Genomic DNA, 6,563 nt, shown 5'->3' with positions numbered 1-6,563 from the left:
AAAAAAAGCACCAATCAGCGTTCTGTGTCTAGCTAAAGGATTGTAAATGCACCAATCAGCACTCTGTAAAAATGCACCAATCAGCACTCTGTGTCTAGCTAAAGGATTGTAAATGCACCAATCAGCACTCTGTGTCTAGCTAAAGGATTGTAAATGCACCAATCAGCACTCTGTGTCTAGCTAAAGGATTGTAAATGCACCAGCACCCTGTAAAAACACACCAATCAGTGCTCTGTAAAATGGACCAATCAGCAGGACATGGGCGGGGACAAACAAGGGAATAAATGCTGGCCACCCCCAGCCAGCAGCAGCAACCTGCTTGGGTCCCCTTTCACGCTGTGGAAGCTTTGTTCTTTTGCTCTATCACAATAAATCTTGCTGCTGCTCACTCTTTGGCTCCATGCCACCTTTAAGAGCTATAACACCACGAAGGGCTGAGGCTTCATTCTTGAAGTCAGCCAGACTAAGAACCCACTGTAAGGAACTAACTCCGAACACAGAAGTTTCTGGGAATTCTATCCCCAAAGCTGAGAATCGGGTAGAGCAGGACCTGGTCGTTGCCCTGGAGATCTTTGCGGATCCATCGCCGAATGGCTTGTTAATTGGCACCTGTAGGAGTTACAATGCAGAGCCCAAGAACAAGTCATGAAGACATTCCTGAAGACACTTTCATCATTACTACCTCCAATACAGAACAATCAAATCTAAAGGAACTTCTGTGGACTCACAGGTGCAGTTGTCCATGTGTCTGAAAGTATCCACTGTCATTTGAATTCTGATCCGACTCTCCTCCTGGGATGGCAAGAGTTGATGATTCTGTCCAAAGTAGTGACACTATGGTTGTGATAAGCCTTACAGAGGAGCTGAAAAAACTTGCAAAATAAGGATGGTGCTGGGGGCAATCACACGCTAACAGGCAGAAGAGAAGTGAGCAAATGTGCTAGATGGTTTTTTTCTTGTCCCAGATAGCCCTAATGACCGTCATTTTTCAAGCTCAAGCTTTTGCTCCCATAGTAAACACTTCACACTAGAATTGAACACTCAAATGGCAGGTTTTGCTTTTATGAACAACCAGACGTAAAAGGACAATTAGTTGCTCTAATTGAACATTCAACCAGGGACTCTGGAAAATAGAGTTTTTTCTTATTCAAGGTCTCGGTTGCCTGGATCTGCAATTTACCCCCTAAGACTGATCAATCCAATATTACAATTCATACAGGTTTGTTCTTTGCAGCACCCATGTCATTTGTTTTATGTCAGCATACCAGAATAGACTTATTTCAAAAACTGTCTTTGCCAAACAAAATGAAGGCTTATTGACAGGGGAAACATTGCTAAAAGATTATGAAAACCCTGTATCTTGCACTTTGGAATCAAGAAAAAGAGACTGAAATACAGTTTTACAAACTTTCGTTGCTATCAATTTTGATGCCATAACTGTTTCAGTTTTATGTGTAAAAGAGTAATCAATTTGTTGAGAGGTGGGAAAGTGTTGGCAAGGTGTCTTGAGTTTATTTTGGTCCTTTAAAAAGTAAAGTCTTGAGTTTTTAGAACTGTGAATTATCTTTATCAATTTCCAAATAATTACAATAGGAATTCTCAGATTCTCCTTAATCTGCCACAACTCCTCCTCCACTGCTACCGCCACTCCTTTGCTGCTATCCACTATTATTTTTATGTATTGAAAGCACATTTCATATTTATTCAATCTCAAGTAAAGTTGAATGAAATTTTTATTTCCTTTTTTTTTTTTTTGAGACGGACTTTGGCTCTTGTTGCCCAGGCTGGAGTGCAGTGGCACGATCTCACCTCACTGCAACCTCCACCTCCTGGGTTCAAACAATTCTCCTGCCTCAGGGTCCTGAGTAGCTGGGATTACAGGCATGTGCCACCACGCCCAGCTAATTTTTGTATTTTTAGTAGGGATGGGGTTTCACTATGTTGGCCAAGCTGGTTTCGAACTCCTAACCTCAGGTGATCTGCCTGCCTCAGCCTCCCAAAGTGCTGGGATTACAGGTGTGAGCCACCTCGCCTGGCCTGAATGAAATTTTTCGAATGAAAATTGTTGTCTTTATTTTTGAGACATGGTCTCACCCCGTCACCCAGGCTACAGTGCAGTAACACGATCACAGGGCATGATGGTGTTTGGTAGGAGGATCACAGTGGGAGGATCCTGGGCTCAAGTGATCCTCCCACCATGAGCCAACACACCCAGCTAATTTTTTTTTTTTTTTTTTTTGTAGATTTTTTTTGTAGAGACCGAATTTCACTATGTTGCCCAGGCTAGTCTTGAACTCCTGGCCTTACATGATCCTCCTGCCCTGGCCTCTCAAAGTGCTGGGGATTACAGGCATGGTGGGTCATGCCTGGCCTAAAAATCGTTGTCTCTTCAAATGGCCCATTTTCAAAAGCTAGTGTTGAAGAGACATACCTGTGATAAAACACAGAATTTACGTATACCTTGTAAATTAGATTAAGTATTTTTAATCTTACACTTTAGAAAGATTTAGAATTATGCTTTGATATAATCTTAGACAAGAGAACACAGATCCACAACATATCTTTTAGAACATCATTTTCCAAATTATTTTAAGGTTGCGCTAATTTTTTGGTTGTGAAAAGTTGAATTTTTCTGTTGCCTTCATTTTCATCTGTGGTTTGTCCTCTTTTTAAATGGTCTTGCACATAAAAATCTTAAAGAAATTTATCCCACCAATATAGACATTGTTGCTTTTTCTGTTATTAAACTCTGCTATACATTGTCATAACATATAAAGACAACTAGAACTATTATTTTTTAAAGTATTAGATGATCTTAGATTCCTATGATAGTATTTTTTGTATTATCTGTATTTTCCTTTGGTAAATGTTTTATCGTGATCTTGTTAGATTAGTAAACATTATCTTGGTTAGAACTTGATTATACAATTGGTTCTCGTAAGAGATCGTATTATCTTGCAACATTAAAATTTTTATAAAGTTTGAATTGATTTGAATAAAACATTGTTTAAAAAAGAAAAAGAAAGCATTGTTTTGAAGTTGGACTTATATTTTTCTTGAATGTAGTCACTATTAAATATGCTACATTTGACCCCTGCCCTCCCCACTTCGCACAAAAAAAGACTGCCAGATTTATGGGAGTCTTATTGCATACCATATATACTGCCATTTAAAAAATAGTTCTTTTGAGGGGGAGCACGGTGCCTCACACCTGTAATCCTAGCATTTTGGGTGGCCAAAGTGGGAGGATCACTTGAGCCTAGGAGTTTGACACCAGCCTGGACAACATGGTGAAACCCCATCTCTACAAAAAAAATTACAAAAATTAGCTGGGTGTGGTGACACCTGCCTGTGGGCCCAGCTACTCAGGAGGCTGAGGTGAGAGAATCACCTGAGCCCAGGGAGGTGGAGGTTGCAGTGAGCCAAGATCACACCACTGCATTCCAGCCTGGGCGACCAAGCAAGACCCTGTCTCAAAAAAAAAGAAAGTTTTTTGTTTATTTTTATTTTACCTAAGTCTCAAGTAATTTGGAACCATTAATCTTTTTATTCTCTGAATCAGTAGTCATTGGAGGTGGTTATCCCCAATAGTTTTCAGTTATTGTGAAATGCAGTGTGTGTATTCATTGCACAATGCTGTAATGTAGTGTTTTTGTATTGCCTTGTCCAGAAGATGTTTCCAGTTACACAGCTTTAAAGGAAAATGCTTCCATCTCACATACAACATGTAATTCAAGGTGTTTCTTCCTTTGTCTTTTACAGTTTTCCTATCTCTACCCTCATTTAAACACAGAGATAGGGCGGGGAGTGGTGGCTCACGCCTGTAATCCCAGCACTTTGAGAGGCCGAGGCAGGCGGGTCACCTGAGGTCAGGGGTTCGAGATGGTCCTGGCCAACATGGTGAAGCCCCCTTTTTATTAAAAATATAAAAATTAGCCAGACGTAGTGGCTGGTGCTGGTAATCCCAGCTACTCTGGAGGCTGAGGCAGGAGAATTGCTTGAACCTGGGAGATGGAGGTTGCAGTGAGCCAAGATCACACCACTGTACTCCAGCCTGCGCAACGAGAGTGAAACTCTGTCTCAATAAACAAACAAACAAACAAACAAACAAACACAGAGGTAAAGGTCTTAAGTCAAACTTAAGGGCTTTGTCATTCAAACATATCTGTATCCCCACTTTTTTTAATTTTCCTTTTTTTTTTTTTTTTGAGACGCAATCTCACTCTGTCGCCCAGGCTAGAGTGCAGTGGTGCGATCTCAGCTCACTGCAAACTCTGCCTCCTGGGTTCAAGTGATTCACCTGCCTCAGCCTCCGGAGTAGCTGGGATTACAGGCGACCGCCACTGTGCCCGGCTAATTTTTGTATTTTTAGTAGAGATGCGGTTTCACCATGTTGGCCAAGCTGGTCTCAAATTCCTGACCTCGTGATCCACCCGCCTCAGTGTCCCAAAGTGCTGGGATTACAGGCGTGAGCCACCACACCTGGCCTTTTTTTTTTTTTTTTTAGGGACAGGATCTTGCTCTGCCACCCCCCCCACCTCAACCTCCCAAATAGCTGGGACTACATGTGTGCACCACCACACCCAGCTTTTCCTTTGTTTTTTGAGATCAGACTGAGATATTATCAGAAAAGACACAAAGCCATAATTATCATGGTATTATGCTATTTTGACTTAAAGGGAAAAATGTAATTAATTTTGGAGAAACGTTGGCTGTACCTTGTTAATGAAGACTCATTTTCTGATATATTTTCACCTAATATGATACAATATGGAATGTGTTGTAATATGTGTTCACTATAAACTATTTGGATTAAGAACTGTTACAGACCGGGTGAGGTGGCTCACATCTGTAATCCCAGCACTTTGGGAGGCCAAGATGGGCAGATTACCTGAGCTCAAGACTTCAAGACCAGACTGGGCAACATGGCAAAACCCCGTCTCTATAAAAAAAATTAAATATACAAAAATCAGCCGGGTGTGGTGGCATGCTCTGGTAGTCCCAGCTACTCAGGAGGCTGAGGTGGGAGGATCACTTGAGCCTGGGAGGTCGAGGCTACACTGAGCCGTATTTGTGCCACCGCACTCTGGCCTGGGTGACGGAGCAAGAATCTCTAAAAACAAACAAACAAAAAGAACTATTACAGTTGTGAACTTGCTATCAAATTAGTGCAGACATTTAAACTACTTTTTTGGCAAAACTGTTTATATGTAAACAATTTAAAATATATCTAGGGTGAGTTGAAAGTTCCCATGCATCTATATTAGGATGGCAGGTATTGTCAGAGAGCCACTGTATGTTAATAATAAATGTTGAAATGGCTTCTCCATGTTTCAAGAAGCACTTACATGTACTACTTGTGAAATCATTGTGCACAGAGATCTTTGAATTGCCCTGAATCCCACTGTATCATGTGAACATAGCTTGTCCCCTGAGTTTTCCTCATGACAGTATATAACATCTAGCTGTTTAGTGTCAAGATTATTCAAACTTTCATCTAAATGTTTTTAAAGTTGTATTTCATGTTGTTTTGGAGAGCAAATGTAAACACTGTTCTCTTTCATAAATATTTGATGTGCTTTTGTATAGCCATAATATATTTAAAGAAATATGCCCTGTCATAATACAATTTGAAATTGTTAAGTTCTGATAGCATATTGATGAAAATAAAAGTGTTTGCCAAGAAATTAACTAAATTTACAAACAGAAAGAAAGGAGTATTGCAATAATTTCTGATTTTGTATGGCAAAATAGTCATTTGACATAGGTAGCACAACATTATGTGAAAGATTAACTTTATATGATACTAAAACAGTCTGGTTGAAAATTGGAAGGTAAAAGGAGAAATAAAACTTCATCCTGTAGCTTGGTCCAAATACATTTTGATCATAGTTTTGGATGGTAACTGAGATTGTGTCTGGAATTCGTGGGTTCTCGGTCTCACTGACTTCAAGAATGAAGCCACGAACCCTCGCGGTGAGTGTTAACAGTTCTTAAAGATGGTGTGTCCGCAGTTTGTTCCTTCAGACATTCAGAGGCGTCTGGAGCTTCTTCCTTCTGGTGGGTTTGTGGTCTCGCTCTCAGGAGTGAAGCTGCAGACCTCTGTGGTGAGTGTTACAGCTCTTAAAGGCAGCGCATCTGGAGTTGTTCAGTCTTCCCTGTGGGTTCGTGGTCTCCCTGGCTTCAGGAGTGAAGCTGCAGACCTTCGCAGTGAGTGTTACAGCTCATAAAGACAGCGTTGACCCAAAGAGTCAGCAGCAGCAAGATTTATTGCAAAGAGCAAAAGAACAGACCCTCCACACTGTGAAACGGGACCGGGTTGCCGCTGGCTTGCTGGGGCAGCCTGCTTTTATTCCCTTATCTGGCCCCACCCACATCCTGCTGATTGGTCCATTTTACAGAGAGCTGATTGGACCGTTTTGACAGGGTGCTGACTGGTGCATTTACAATCCCTGAGCTGGACGGGCGCCGTGGCTCAAGCCTGTAATCCCAGCACTTTGGGAGGCCAAGGCGGGTGGATCACGAGGTCAGGAGATCGAGACCATCCTGGCTAACATGGTGAA

At 41.4% G+C, this 6,563-nt stretch overlaps 1 long non-coding RNA gene across 1 annotated transcript in view; it reads right to left on the bottom strand.

The window, feature by feature from the left end:
- The window catches only part of LOC105548168, a 40,137-nt gene that overhangs the window by 3,287 nt on the left and 30,287 nt on the right, over window positions 1-6,563 (bottom strand). Inside the window, exon 3 of the long non-coding RNA XR_001007348.1 lies at window positions 426-609. This is a non-coding gene — a long non-coding RNA (uncharacterized LOC105548168). The remainder of the gene's footprint in view (window positions 1-425; window positions 610-6,563) is intronic.

The sequence above is a fragment of the Mandrillus leucophaeus genome, unplaced genomic scaffold (assembly GCF_000951045.1).
Source record: "Mandrillus leucophaeus isolate KB7577 unplaced genomic scaffold, Mleu.le_1.0 Scaffold401, whole genome shotgun sequence".
Taxonomy (NCBI): Eukaryota; Metazoa; Chordata; class Mammalia; order Primates; family Cercopithecidae; genus Mandrillus; species Mandrillus leucophaeus.
This window is presented reverse-complemented; position numbering and strand designations above follow the sequence as displayed.